Source organism: Hibiscus syriacus, unplaced genomic scaffold, assembly GCF_006381635.1.
Source record: "Hibiscus syriacus cultivar Baekdansim isolate YM2019G1 unplaced genomic scaffold, ASM638163v2 tig00111338_pilon, whole genome shotgun sequence".
In the NCBI taxonomy this organism is placed as follows: domain Eukaryota; kingdom Viridiplantae; phylum Streptophyta; class Magnoliopsida; order Malvales; family Malvaceae; genus Hibiscus; species Hibiscus syriacus.
Window position 1 is genome coordinate 3,271,981 of NW_024063064.1, and position 16,243 is coordinate 3,288,223.

A 16,243-nucleotide genomic window follows, 5' to 3' on the forward strand; every position below is an offset into this window, starting at 1 on the left:
AGAAGAGTGGATGGTTGAGAGAGTAGAGACAAATCGGGTAGTGAAAGCTATGAAGAGAATAGTGAACATCCGATTCGTTTGAGAACGCTAGTGCATCGGTACCTTAGGGTATGCCTGTTCCAGAATTTGGAGCTTTCATGCAAGCTCTCAACGCGATCTTAACAAGGTTCCAACCTCCACCACCTCCTCCTTCTATTCCAGTACTACGAATGCTAATTCCAAAGGAGTTAAGAAGTTTAGGAGCTCTAGAGTTCAGGGGAGAAGAGAGTGGAGGTCCAATAGACACGAATTTGTGGTTGAATGACGTTAAGGTGATGTTGGAAAGTCTGCAATGCTCCGATCTTGTAAAGATGGGTGGAGCAGTATCATTACTCCGAGGTTCAGCTCGGGTATGGTGGACAAATACGACGATGTATGCGTCACCCGAGCAAGTGAATTGACAGCTCTTTCAAAAGGAGTTCAATAACAAATATATCGGGGATCAGTTCATGAGGGCAATATTGTTGAAGTTTCTTAGCTTGAAACAAGGTGATCGAGCGGTGCATGAGTATAAGGCCGAATACAATAAGCTCAGCCAGAATGCTACAGAAGTTGTTTATAATGATAAAGCTCGTCGAGATTGGTTCATAGAGGGTCTGAGGCCTAAACTAAAAGAGATGATGTTAGATTTAAAATTTTCAAGTCTGCAAGAAGTGGTTAATAAAGTGAAGGTGATTAAAAGAGCTCAAGAGGAGACTCTAGTTGCGGAACAGAATATACAGATGGGAAAAAGGAGTGGGATGTCTTCATCTACATATTTTGCTAAGAGAGGCAAGGGATCTAGTTCCCGATATAATGATAGAACAGAGGCTGTTGTAGCTGCACAGAAGTCTAAGCAGTCCTATTCTTTTGCTGCAAGCTCGGGTAGAGCTTTTGGAGAAAAAATAACCCATGTCAGACATGTGGTAATTTTCACCGGGGAGTGTGTAGAGTGCTCTCTGGTGATTGCTTTCTTTGTGGAGGAACGAGTCATTATGCTAGGAGCTGTCCATAGAAATCTGGGGATAGATCAGTACAATCTAAGAGATTTGTAGCTACACCTAGTAGAAGTAGAGGAAAAGGAAGGTCAGGCGGTTAATCTGAGGTTGGTCAAAGGCAATAGACTTGGGGAGTGGCCCGAGTTTATAATATAAAGACCAATGAGGATCGAAATGACCAGGAGATCATAACAGGTACATTTCACCTTTTTGATGAGTCTTTTTTGTTTTAGTTGATCCTGGTTCTTCACATTCATACATTAGTACCAAACTGATTAGAGCTAGAGAAATTCTTTTAGAACCAATTGCTAGTTAAATGATAGCGATAAATCCTATGGGAAAAGTGCAAGGGTAACTAAGGTGTGTATAAAATGTCCAATTAAGATTCAAGGGGTAATATTCTTGGAAAATTTGATGGAGTTTCCCTTTGACGAGTTTGAAATCATTTTGGGCATGGATTGGTTGTCTCCACACCATGGATGGGTAGATTGTCGTCAGAAGCAATTATTCTTAAAGAATGCAGAAGGCTTTGAAATTGTGGTGATAGGGGAGAAGGCACAGTCCATGTCAAATGTGATATCAACTATGAATGCAAAGAAAATGATGTCAAAAGGATATGTTGCTTTTCTTGCTAACGTAATAGACACTCGATTATCGGGTGTGCAACTACATGATATTCCCATAGTTAGGGAGTTTCCAGAAGTTTTTCCTGAAGAGTTACCGAGTTTACCTCTATATCGTAAAGTTAAATTTAGAATAGAGGTTTATTCGGGTACTGAACCTATTTATATGGCTCTGTATCAGATGTCTCCAATGGAGTTAAGGGAATTAAAGGCTCAGTTGCAAGAATTACTCGAGAAAGGATTTATTCGACCCAGTATCTCTACGTGGGGAGCTCTTGTGCTATTTGTGAAAAAGAAAGACGGGTCTATGCGATTATGTATTGACTATCGTCAACTGAATAAGGTAATAATAAAGAACAAGTATCCTCTTCCAAGGATTAATTTTTATTTGACCAGTTGAAAGGTGCAACAATGTTCTATAAGATAGATATGAGGTTAGGGTACCATCAGTTAAGGATCGAAAATGAGGATATTTCCAAGATGACTTTTCAAACTCGGTACGGACATTATGAATTTTAGTAAAGCTGTTTGGATTAACAAATGCTCCTGCTGCATTAATGGATTTAATGAACAGAGTTTTCCTACTATACTTGGATCAGTTTGTGGTAGTGTTTATAGATGATATCCTGGTGTATTCCAAGTCAAAGGAGGATCATGATGCTCATCTTTGAATGGTCTTTCAGATACTTCGTGACAAGAAGTTATATGCTAAATTGTCCAAATGGAAATTTTGGTGTCTGCGATTTACTCTCTTGGTTATATAGTGTTGGCAGAAGGCATTAGAGTGAACCTCAAGAATATTCAAGCCATAGTAGATTGACAATCTCCAAAGAATATTACGGAAATTAAGAGTTTCTTGGGGCTTGCAGGTTATTATAGACGATCTGTGAAGAAATTTTCAATGTTATCTCTACCGCTAACTAGGCTTTTGCGAAAGGATGTGCAATTTGTTTGGACAGAGAAGTGCCAAGAAAGTTTTGAGATGTTAAAGAAAATTGTAACTGAGGCTCCAATGCTTGTGCAACCTGAGTCGGGTAAGGAATATATCGTGTATAGTGATGCATCCCATAATGGATTGGGTTGTGTGCTGATGCAAAAAGGGAAGGTTGTGGCTTATGCCTCCAGACAATTGAAGAATCACGAGCGAAATTACCCGACGCATGACTTAGAATTGGCTATAGTGGTTTTTGCTTTAAAATCTGACACCATTATTTGTACGGAGAGCGTTACGTTGCCATGTTTACACAGATCATAAAATTTAAAAATATTTGCTGACTCAAAAGGAGCTAAATTTTAGGCAGAGAAGATGGATAGAGCTTTTGAAAGATTACGATTTGATTATCGACTACCATCCGGGGAAAGCTAATGTGGTAGCGGATGAACTCAATCAAAAAAAATTTACAGCTTTAAGGGCTTTAGACGTACGTATGTCTGTGGATAGAGATGGTGCATTGATTGTCGAGATGCTATTGGATCGAGTAAAAGAGCTGCAAGGGAGAGATAAAACGTGTTTGATTAAATTTGCGCTGATTGAAAAAGAATAGAACAAAGATGTTGAAATAAGTGATGATAGATGCTTATATTATCGGGGAAGGCTTTGCATTCCCGATGATGGTGATCTAAGGAGAGATATTCTTTATGAAGCCCATTATAGCCCTTTGACTATGCACCTAGGCGGAAATAAGATGTATCAAGACTTGAAGAGTCGTTATTGGTGGCCTGGTATGAAATGAGAAGTAACAGAATTTGCTGCTAAATGTTTAACATGTCAGCAAGTGAAAGCTGAACATCAGGTGTCATCTGGATTAATGCAACCTATATCTATTATTGAGTGGAAGTGAGAACGGGTAACAATGGATTTTGTTTTGAGGTTATCGTTATCTCCAGGTAAAAAGGACTCGATATGGGTTATAGTGGACAGATTGACCAAGATAACTCATTTTATTCTGGTGCGAGTATACTACTCAATAAATAAGTTTACGGAGTTGTATCTAAAAGAAATAGTTTGACTGCACGAAGTACCGATATCGATAGTATCCGATCGAGACCCCAGGTTTACTTCAAGATTTTGGAAGTCTTTGCATGAGGCATTGGGTAATCGATTGAATTTTAGTACAACTTTTCATCCCCAGACAGATAGAAAGTCAGAGCAAGCTATTCAGATACTGGAAGATATGCTTAGGGCATGTGTGATTGAATTTATGGGATTGTAGGAAAAGTATTTGCCTTTAGCAAAATTTAAGGATAATAATAATTATCAATCCAGTATAAGATGGCCCCTTATGAAGCTCTATATGGGAGAAAATGCATAACACCATTAAATTGGTTTGAATTGAAAGATCGGGATTTGGTTGGCCCAGATTTAATGAAAGATATGGAGGACAAAGTGAAGATTATCCAGAACAATCTAAAGATAGCCTATGACCGACAGAAGTCTTATACGGATTTGAAAAGAAAAGAAATAGAATACCAGGAGAGAGACAAATTATTTTTGAGAGTATAACCTTGGAAAAAATATTACGTTTTCGGCGAAAAGAAAAGCTGAGTCCGAGGTTCATTGGACCGTATGAGATATTAAAAAGGGTTGGACTCGTAGCTTATCAGTTAGCTTTGTCTCCACATGGATAAGATCCACAATGTATTTCATGTATCGATGCTTAGAAGGTATTGATTAGATCCCCCGCATGTTATCACTCATGAAGAAATAGAGATCCTACGAGATTTGACTTATGAGGAAGAATCGGTAAAGATTTCGGCTAAGGAAACCAAGGAATTACGTAGTAAAAGGATTTCGTTGGTCAAAGTGCTTTGGCAGAATCATAAGGTGAAAGAGGCACCTAGGAGAGAGGAGGATATGAAAAAGCATTTCCCACATCTTTTTGCTTAAGGTATTTCTTTAAAATTCAAGGATGAATTTTATTAAGGGGGAGAATTGTAATGCCCCAAATACCGATTTAAGGACTATACTGAAATAATTCAAAAATATGAGGATTGATTCTTTTAAATAATAAATGATAAGAAGGATTAGGATTAATAATTTAGACTAAATTGTGAAAATGGAGAATTAAAAGAGCATTTTGGTCTTTTAAATGAAAAAAATTAAAATGTCCTTTATATAGTATTAAAGAAAGGGGAAAAGAGGGGTTAGGTTACAAAAGTCTTCATTCTCTTTTTTCTTCCTTTTTCCCCGTAGCCAAGCTCCTACATAGCTCAAAGGTAAGTTTTCAAGTTAACGATTTATTCATTCAATTTTTTTGGTTATTGAATCTTTGTATATGATGGAAGCTTAAGGAAGGTTTAGATGAGATTAAAACTAAGTTATTAATGAAATATTAGAGATTAAAGAAAATGGGTTTTTGAGTGATATGTTGATATAGGAGGGTTTATGGATGTTTATTGGTAAAATTGACTTGTCAATGTGGTAATCGATCGACAAATCGGCCAAGAATGGGTGAATTGGCAATAAAATATTTGGTGGAAGATTTTGTAGAAAATTGAAAATAATTGCACAGCGATTTAGAGTGGTTCGACTTTCTCAACCAAAGTCTACGTCCACTACCTTAGCTATCCACACTAAGGATTTTCCAACAAATTCACTAATTTGTTCTTTATTTTGATGACAAGAGTAACCTTACAACTCCCTCAAGAATTATACCCTAAATTCTTGAGAACACTCTCTCCCAAAGAGAAATATACAAATTTGCAAACTTACAGAAAAACCTCACAAGGTATGATGTTTGCACAATTCTAGAACAAAGAAAGAACACTAAAAATGAATACAATTGAGCACAATAAGTGTTCTTGAAAGCAAAATGAATATTGAATGAAAATTTAGCTTAAAATGCTCAAACTTGAGGTTTGATGATTTCTCTTTGATTCTCTATCTTCTCTTCTTAATTGTTGTTGATCAATGGCTCTTAAGTTTCTTTAAATACACCTTGAATCACTTCTGAACGTTGGGGATCATTGGTGAAGTCAATAGAGCCGTTATTGTGTAATTCATTTAAAAATCTTGTGGGAGCGTGGGGTGCATCGATGTATAGCCAAGGTGCATCGGTTCACTATGTGTAAAATTCAAATATTTCGATCGTTATAAGACTTAGTGCATCGGTACACTAATTACATTCGATGTTTCAAAAGAGACTGGAGTGCATCGATGCATGATATGTGCATCGGTACACAAAATGCATTCGATGTTTCAAAATATTCAAGAGTGCAACGATGCATGGCTTGTGCATCGGTACACAAAAATGCATTCGAAATGGGTGTACATCGATGCATCAATGTAGTGCATCGGTACATCACTTTGTAAATTTGATTTTTGGCTCGATTTTGGTTAGAAATACTTTGTGAAAATTGTTTAAAAAATATTTTAAGTTTAAATCACAATTTTACACTTTAGTAAGGATTGAAATTGAACTTTGAAAAACTTGGAGTAATATTTTGATATTCGAATAATTGAGTCGAATATACTTTCAAAAAGATTGTAAAATCTTAAAATTCATTTATACTTAATTTGTTATATCGAAATATCAAAATGTTTTCAACAGTTTAAAACTCGTTAATTGCATCATCGCATCATTTCATTTTCTTGCCTGCATACCAAATATGGAAAAATTAAACTAATGCCACTGAATTTTCTAGAGTTATCACCTTGGACTTTAAGTTTTGCTCCACATTCAAGTTAGTCCTAAATTTGTAATAATTCTTCTTTCAAGTTTGAATTTCATACTTAGGTATTTCATAATTTAGTCCTTGAATAAATTTGGAGTGTTACACACTCTTACTACAAGCATCCATCTTGCTTAGGAAATGCAGTGGCCAGTGTTGTTTTCTAGATAGATTCTACCCTGGTTGTTAACAAGATACAACATCCTGAAGGAGATATCTCAACGTTAGGCATTTGGAGGTACGTAATATGTTAGCTAACATGATATACTTTTGTGTAAAACATATACCACGAGTATGTAATTCGGTAGCTCACAAGTTAGCTTCATGGGCTCTTTGTTCTAAGCAAGCTATGTATTTTGACTCAATTTTTCTCGAGCTAATCGCTACTGATGTACTATCCAATACCAACTTTAACATCAAAGGTGGAGGTGTTTGTGAGCCACTTCCAAAATTTTCAACTATTTCTCCTAAATCGAGAGTTGTACTGAAGTATAAACACCAATTTAATAATTAAGCATTTTTCTTATTTTAGAGTAAACTATATGGATGATTTCTTAAATTTAATAAGTAAGCATTTTCTTAATGTTAAACAAAAAGAACAATGCACATTTGAGATACTAATTTATTTAGGGTAAATTATATGGATGATCTCTTATATTTTTTGTATGCTCAATTTTGGTTAACGGTTAAAAAAATGATTTTGGTCCCTTACTTTATCGTTCTGTTTAGTTTTGTTTCCTTGACATTAACTCATGTTAACCCACTAACTCTCTGTTTACATTATGCCATTGAGTCATGCTTGAAACATTATACCGACAAACCAATGCTTGAAATCAATGGCAATGCCATTAAACATGATTAAAATATGATTTTATCATACCCTAGTCGTAGGTAAATGTCCAACTCAGACGTGGTAAACTTTTTAACGGAAAAGGATGAGTTTAGAACATATGAATAGTCGAAGACCGTTTTGTAACTTTTAATAGGACTCAACAAAACAATATCTTATAATCAAAGGTTCATTTTATAACTTTTAATAGTCAGATGACTCAATAAAAAATTACCCTATAATCGAATGATCATTTATATACTTACCCTAGTATCTTATAATCAACCTAGATTATTTAAAAAAAATTAACAAAGACATGTGTCACACATATTTAGACTATAGATGAGTAAAGAGCTAAATAAACGAGTATGAACAAATTTTTTATGTTCATTTAATAAACGAACAAACACGAACAGAGGTGTGTTTGGTTTGGTTCGTTTATGTTCACAAACAATCTCGTTTATAAGTTCGTTTTTTTTTTATTTTGAATATTAGTGAACGTATATACTAAATTGAATATATAATAAAATTTGGAGTTTAAACTATGAATCCTAAGAAGTTTAAGCACTAGTTGTATAGTTTTACCATTTTCCCTATCATACACACAACACACACAAAAAACCCTTTCTGGTCACTTTCTTTTCATTTTTATTCTAAATGAATATATTCATGAATAATAAACAAACGCTAAATGAATATGTTCATGAACTATAAACAAACGTTAAACGAACATGTTCATAAACATTTAAACGAGCATATTCACGAATATTAAACAAACATGTTCGTGAACGTTAAAGAAACGAATACGAACACCTTTAAAAATAAATAAACGAAGACGAACATGATACTAAAAAATTTACCGAACATGAACCGAACATGAACAACTTTAAAAATAAACACACGATTACAACATTATCGATTCATTTTACACCCTAGAGGAAAAAGTGAAAGAATAAAATAATAAAACAATTAAATAAATTGGAGAGTCCAACAATTACCCAAATCTACTCCCGCAGCAATATTAGCGGCGATTTTCTTCACAGGTGTTACCAAAACCCACGTCCTTCCTCGATTTTTATTTCGCCCTCACTTTCGTTTTCTTGTGTTTCAAATGATCGATGATGTTCTTGTTACTTGTTTATAGGGTTTAGCTAAAATTAAATTAAATTGGAAAAAAGCACATTGTCGGTTAGCTGAATCAGAACTCTGCTATCTATTGTTGATATTTCGAGATTTAGAAACAAATAAATAATCTAAATTGAACTTAACGGTTGGGTTTTGAATGAATCCTTGAGAATTTTGCATTGAATGTAATTTGCCTTCTCTCTTCTATTGACGAAAATGGTTGTATTTGTTGTTTTATAAATATTTCATGTTTCCCGCGTGCCGAAAGATAAATAGTCTGTGTTTTACTTTTATTTAGATAGAATGATATGCTTCTTTATTAACTTTTTTATCCCTTCCAGAGGGAAAGGAATTTTTGATTTAGGAGAGATTCGAGAACTCTCTACTCTAGAGATAAGGAGTTTTTAGGCTCCATTTAGTAGGTAGGAAGGAAAGAACGAGAAAAAGGAAATTCATTTTTTTCTTCTAAAATCTAATGGTGAACTACCAAGTAGCACGTCTTGCTTTGTAAATCAACAATTAGTTTAAATCGTTTTCCTTTCTTACCCCTTTATTTCCTTCCTCCCTTCCCAATGGATAATTAAGGTTTATGTTAGAAATTTAGGAAACGGGTTTGGGATTTAAAAGAAGTTATAGTTTCCGTCCCAAATTTACTTCTCATTTCACCTAAGTTTATTTGAAACGAAAGATAACTTATAAATATTACAAATTTAGGGGGTGCGAGATTAGATTATCAATAGAAAATGCAAAGAAAAAATCCTAAACTATATGGGAATTTGAAATTTCCAGGGGATTCGACCCCCCAACACCCCCTTGGTCCATCCCTGTTGTTGATAAGTTTTGATCTGCATTGAATTGTCCTTAATCTTTTTTCATTGAATTCAACTTCATCTCTGGGTTCTGTTGTATTTATTGTTCCTTTACTGTATTGCTCTGGATGTTGTAGATGTATGGACAAAATTAACAGTGGTGCATCAATATCCAAATGTTACTCCCATTACATGCTACATGAGTAGTTTTCAAGTTGCTTCTTTTTCAGGCAAGTCACAGAGGAGAATGCTCTTATAAGTTGTATTTCGTTGCACAGGTTGTACAGTAGCCAGTAAAAATGGGAAGCAAAGGTCGAATCGCACCCCCTCATCCAAGGCGTCCTCTCCCTGGCCCTGGCTTGGTGCATCCTGACCCATTTGGTCCAGGAATTTTGCCCCAACCGGGTCCTTTTCCACCTTTTGGTTTGCTGCCACCTCTGAAAATCATAGAACAAAAGATTGCTGAACAGCATGTGGAGACGCAGAGACCTGAAACCAGAGGCTTGCTGCTACCCATAGGACATTGAGACAGGAACTTGCTGCTGCACAGCATGAGTTGCATATATTGCATGCTCAGATAGGACCCATAACATCTGAAAGAGAAAATCAAATGCGGAGCCTTGCGCATAAAATAGCTAAGATGGAAGCTGAACTGAAAGCATCTGAACCAGTAAAGGTAGAGTTGCAGAAGGCAAATGCTGAATCTCAAAATTTGGTTTTAGCTAGGAAGAACTTATGTCCAAAGTCCATCAATTAAATCAATATATTCAGAGAGCCCATGTAGATGTGCAACAAATACCTGCTATGATGGCAGAACTTGAGAGCCTCAGGCAGAAATATCATCATTGCAGGTCACTTTTTTTTTTGTGTGCGTGCGCACTTTTGCCTATGGGTGTTTTGGGAGCAAAGTTTTAACAGATTTAAAGGAGAAAAGGATGCTATTCCACAGGAAATTTATATTTAAAACTTTTGTCTTTTGTTTTGAAAGTACACTTTTGTTTTTTTGTTTTTAAGAAGTTATCTCTTCTTTTACCTCACCGACCATATCTGGTCTTTTGGTTTATAGTGTTTTTGATCTTCCTTCTTGGATCATTTTTGAGAAGTTCAATGCACTACATTTATGTGATTATATATTCTTGATCATGCAGGGCTACATTTGACTATGAAAAGAAGTTCTACAATGATCACTTTGAATCACTTCATGTGATGGAGAAAAATTATGTCCATGGCTAGGGAAGTGGAGAAGCTTAGAGCGGAGCTGGTGAATACCGCTAATATCGGCAGCAGAACTGGTATTCTTTGGTTCTGATCTTATTTTCTTGATCTCTCTGATTTTCCCTTGTGCTCCTTTTTTTCCTTCTTTGTATTAACCCGGTAGATGGCGCCTGTATATGGCAAGCAAATGCAGTTGGGCACTGTAGTGGTGCCACAGGGAATAATGAGAATGGTGCTTCGGGGCAATGCTTATGAAGTTGGTTATGGTATTCATAATGTGTGTGTAATCTTCCTTGATGGCTTTTCCTTGGAATCTTTTTGAATTTTTTTTTTCCTGAATATTATAGTTTTATGTCATACATTATTCACAGACAGGGTTAAGCTAAACAAAATAAATAAATAAAAATCATATAATGTTCTTAAAGAATCTTTTTTTTAATCAAAAAAAGAAAGAATCTGATTATTTTGCGTATTGCTGATGTTAATTTTAAAATAATCATGTTAAAGCTACTATGCTTTATATGGTGCATATAATTATACTATGAGATTTCATCTTTTTCTTTTCTAAACCAATCCTGGAAAAATTTATAGGTTTGCTGGAATAAATCTCTGTGCTGAAACACAAATAGGTTGTTGGTATGTGTGCATGTGCAACTGCTAGTATGAATAAATCTACACATGAAAAAAACACACACACACACACACCCCCGCAGACACAAAATTTAGATTTTTAACTACCAAAATTATTGTGATTTTAGGACAAAATACATTTTTTTTGATGTTATTGATTCGATATTACGATCATTGTATTTTGAGTTAGTTCTATCTTGTAGATTTAGTTCTATCTTGTAGATTAATGACATTTTGCTCATTGTGCATTTGAGAGACACGGTCCTCTACAGTCATCTTTTACTGGTGCAAATGCAGGTGCTGGTGAAGGTGCAGCTGTTTACGTTGGAGCTCAATCTGGACATACTCCTACAAGGACTGGCTACGAGATGTCTAGAGCAGCTACTTATGACATAGCAACAGGAACTGGTTATGATGTGTCAAGAGGGGCCGGCTATGAATCGCACAGGGCGACTATTTACGATGTGCAAAGAGGGTCTATTTATGATGGTCAAAGAGGTGCAAATGATGCATCCAGGAATGCAACCTATGATGCACCAGCCAGAAGTTTTGCTCCACCACATGGATAAGCAGCAGCCTCGAACAATGGATCTTATGGATCTGCTACAGCTCCTGCTCGAACCGGAGGTGCATATGAGGCACCCCCTCGAGCTGGAAACTCTGTTAGGAGATGATCGTTATAGACCAGAGTGGTATGAAAATGATCATTCCTTTGTAGAGTCTCACAACAGAGCTTTCTTTTTTCTCTCATCTTCACATATGTACTTGTATGAGCAAAAGATGGAAGTACAATTCTTGTCAGATGGACACCACTAACCATGTCATCGGAGTCTTGTAAGATAGTGGACCGGTTTTACCTGGGTTTGGATCGGATTATAGGGTAAGTTTACTAGTGTAAGGTTATTGTAAGTTCAAGACTGGAGTCGGTAGTATGGATAGTAAAACTCAACTGTTTGATGAAATTTGAACCGATTGTTCCGAGTAGTACTTTTCTTTTTCCTAACCGTTGAGATGGGGGTGGGGCTTATTTTTTTAATGGTGGGCGTGAAACAATTATGGTAATTGTTTGTCTGTTTTTTGAACTGATGATTTAAATTTCTATTTTAAGAATAAACATGTTTTAATATATCATATAATAAATTTTATAATATTTATGGGAGATTGAGCATCAACGACTGTAGTAAGGTGGTTGAGCATCAACGACTGTAGTAAGGTGGTTGAGCGTTCAATGTTAAATGGTTGAGAGTATTTAAAACAGATATTATTTTGCAATGACCTTAGTTTAATCCAAAAAACAAAATATTTATGGGAGATATATAAATTGATTTTCCATGTTTATATATTAAATGCATGTTGGAATTATTAAAATTAACTACTGATTACCAAATGGGAGTAGAGTGGAGTAATTATGAACATATCTAACTTTAATATTTAAAAATTTAATTATCCTTTTCCTTATTTTTTAAATGTTATTTTAGTTCTTATAATTTGTCATTTTTAGTCTTTTAACTTTTTTGTTTTGGAAAAAAAGGCTTTTGAGTACTTTGTACTTTAAAAAATTAATGTGGCTCATGAAATTATTTTTTCATTTAATGTGACTCTTTAACTCAAAAAATAAATTTAATACGACTCTTTGACCAACGTTTTTTGTCGTTAGTCATTATATTACTGATATGACTGTTCATGATGTTGATGTAACAATCAATGGTGATTATTGATGTGACGGATGACACGTCACATGAGTTAAATTGATTCTTTAGTCTTGGTTGAGTGCCAATTTTTTTTAAAGTTCATGAGATTATTTAATTTTTTAAAAAAATAAAAATTATTTTTAAACTTTAAATTTAAAATATTTAAAAATTCCAAAAATTAAATATAAAAGTACTTAAAATAAATTCTAAACTACTAAAGTATTAAAATTTATATAAATATTTAAATAAAAAAATAAAAAATAAAAAATTAATATTAAATTTTAAATTAAATATTCCTAGATATATTTTGATATCAAAGTTATAAGTTTCGACTAATCCAGCCATAATACTTTATATAAGTATTTATGATATATATATATATATATATTATTTTATTAAATTTTAGTAGTATTTTAATATATATTTAACTTTTAGAAATTTAGTTTTTATTTTTAATATTTTTATTATTTTTTTTTGAATTTTTAAATATTTTATATTTAAAATTTAAGATATGTTTTAAAAAAAATTAAATAAGCCCGTTAACTTTTTAGAAAAATCGATTTGACCCTCAAATGACAAAAAAAAATTTAGTCCATCTATCATATCTTTCGTCATGTCAATAGCCATTGTGGAGTACCACATTAGCATCATGAATTGCCACATCAACACTTTGAATTGCCACATCAACATCGTAATGGTCAACGATGAAAAACGTTGATCGAAAGGGCATATTGAATTTGTTTTTCGACTTGAAGGGCCATATTGGGAGGAAAAATAATTTAAGGACCATATTTTTTCTCCAAAAGTATAGTTCCTTATATGCCTTTTGTCATTTTTTCAAATTAGATCACCTGATGAAAAAATAATGAATTTGTCAAGTTAATGTTAATTTGTATCACACAAATACTGGTCTAGTGGTTTCGTGTCGACTCGAGAATTTATTTAATGAATTTATTATAGCATGAAGATCCTTTTATTCGAATTTGAGTTTAATCGGGTAAGAAATTAACCTTGTAGAATGATAAAAAGGGGATTTTTAAGCTTGAGTTAAAACTAAGGACCTAAAGTGCTATTTACCCATTTAGGAAAAATATGGATGATTTGGGGTGATCATTTCCTATTTAGCCATGGGGTTTTAGAGAGCAAAAAAAAGGAGTTTTTTTTCCTTTTTCATCTTCATCTTCTCTTCTTTCTTATCTTTCTTTCTTCTTTTCTTTCTCTCCACCCAAGCAAGAACAAGAGAAAATTTTCAACCTTTCTTCATTTCTTTCTTCAATCCAAAATCTAAAAAATCGTTGGTTAGCATTTGGTGGTGAAAAAGTGGTCCAAGAACTCTTGATTTTTGGGTAAGCTAGATAAGTTTTTGTGTAGCAAGGAGCTGAGGTAACACACTATAACTCTTACTTACTACTTGTAGTACATAACATTTAGCATAGCTTGCTAGTATGGGTGTGATGAAGCATGTGGGAGTTGGGTGCTCGATTTGTTATTATGGACATTTTGGATGTTACTTTAGTGTAAAATAATGTATGATGACCCCTTATGATTTTTTAAGCTTTAATAATCAACGTAGACCTTAAAATAAGGGTTTAGGGTGAGTTTGAGGGTGTTTTTTGAGCAAAACATTATGTTTCTGGGCACCAGTATTGATATTGGAAGAATTGGTATTGATATTGTTCATATCCTGGGTGAAAAATGGGTTTTCTAGGTCTCGGTATCGATACCGAATGAACTGGTCTCGATACCGGTCACTTGGTATCAATATTATTGTCGGAACGGTCTTAAGCTTAAGAATGCCACTCGACTATATGTTTTGGGAAAATTTGGGTTTTGTTACGAAAACAAGTTTGGAGTCACCATCAACCTTTGGATTAGCTAGGTTGAATACCTAAAAATTCATTTTAAAACAATTTTAAGAAAAATCGTTAAAAAAGACAAAATTGGTCTGTGTATATTACTAGAAATTCATTTTTTAAGGATTCGGGAGTCGGTTATGTGTGGGAAGGGTGAGCACCCCCACAACGCCCAAAATTGGTACCTTTTGATTATATGTTGTCTAAAGTAGCAGGGTAATATTCTTGTTTGTCAGTATGTCCAGGTCTGTATCAGTCAATGCCAAGGCATTTCTCTTGCTAGTTGGGCGTAGATGCACCAAGACTCGATGAAGTAAGTTGGTTGGGTGTACGTTTCTAATGCTGTTTGGAATATTACCCTAGTGTACCCGAGGGTATACCGACAGGCTAGAGGGGTGCGGCTCTGAGATGCAAAACCCTCAGCTGCACCATGATGCCCATCACAACTTTATATTTTTTGTTGTGTGTCATATATTAGTATTCGACGGGCTAAAGGGGTGTGTGAGCTCGAGATGCAGGATCCCTCAGTCGCACTAAGATGACTACCTCAACTAGTGTATTAGACACATCAGACTCAGTATTGTATTCACATAATGCACAATAGAGTCATCATTACATTCAGATAATACATAAAAGAGTTTGTGTTGCATTTAGAAAATGCACAGGAGCCAATGGCGGAACATAGTAAGGGCATGTAGGGCCATGTCCCCCAAAAATTTGAAAAAATTTAATAATAGACCCTTAATTTTTTTTAAAAAAATATTAATTTGGCCTCATAAATTTTTTATACATTCATATTAAGTTTTAATTTTTTTTAATATTCTTAATTAGACACTTCCCATAAATTTTAAAAATTCTTATTAAGCCTCTCAAATTTTCAAAAAATTCAATTAGATCTTGATTTTTTTTTTGAAAAAAGTGTAAACTAAACACTTCAAAATTTTTAAAAATTTTAATTTAAACCCCTAATTTTTTTAAAAGTTTTAAATTAGACCCCAAATTCTATCACCACGTTCCACCACTAATATGAGCATCAATATCGCATTTAGAGAATGCACATCAGATACAATAGTAGGTTTAGAGACCCTTTAGAGGTGTACTCATGGTTAAGACCTTAGCTGAGGATTTAGGGATGTATGAGACCCTTACTTCAATGATAGGACAACTAAGCCTTAAGTAGGCATCACTTGATCTATATCATGCATGTATACTGCTTAGTAACATGTCTTAAACATGCTTGAATTTATGAATTCTTATCTTACTCTAGATTAGCGATTATACTGCTAGGCTTTGTAAGCTCGGCCTTCTGATGTTTTCCGTTGGTTGGTTAGTAGCATGAGCAGTTCGTGGAGCACCAACGTAGCAGGACTTCCAGCATCTCCTTCAGAGAACTACATTGTAGCTTAATGGGTATATGTATTCATAGAACTTTACTTATGTATTCAGTTTATTAAACTCATAGCTTGTATTATTTTGATTTTAAATTATGAGTCACGAAGCTCAGATTTTGTAAAATGGTTTTATAATAGTATTTATGTTTTATTTATGATATCATTCAACATGTTTGAAAAGAAAATGAACATGTTTTGAAAAAAAATCAAGGGTTTCTTCGATAGTCTAATGTGGCCCTTTAGGCCCAACTGAGTTTAGGGTATCATAGGTCAACACATTAGCAACATGATAATTAGCCGGTATGTAGTTTACACACATCTAGCTGGTAACCACCTTTTCTCATACGAAATATATGTATAGGTCTACGTAGTTCAACTGTGCATGATACA

The 16,243-nt window shown here is 34.3% G+C and overlaps 1 pseudogene; it reads left to right on the top strand.

The window, feature by feature from the left end:
• Positions 1-8,147: 8,147 nt before the first annotated feature.
• On the top strand, positions 8,148-11,654 carry LOC120158968 (annotated as a pseudogene).
• The last annotated feature ends 4,589 nt before the right edge of the window (positions 11,655-16,243 follow it).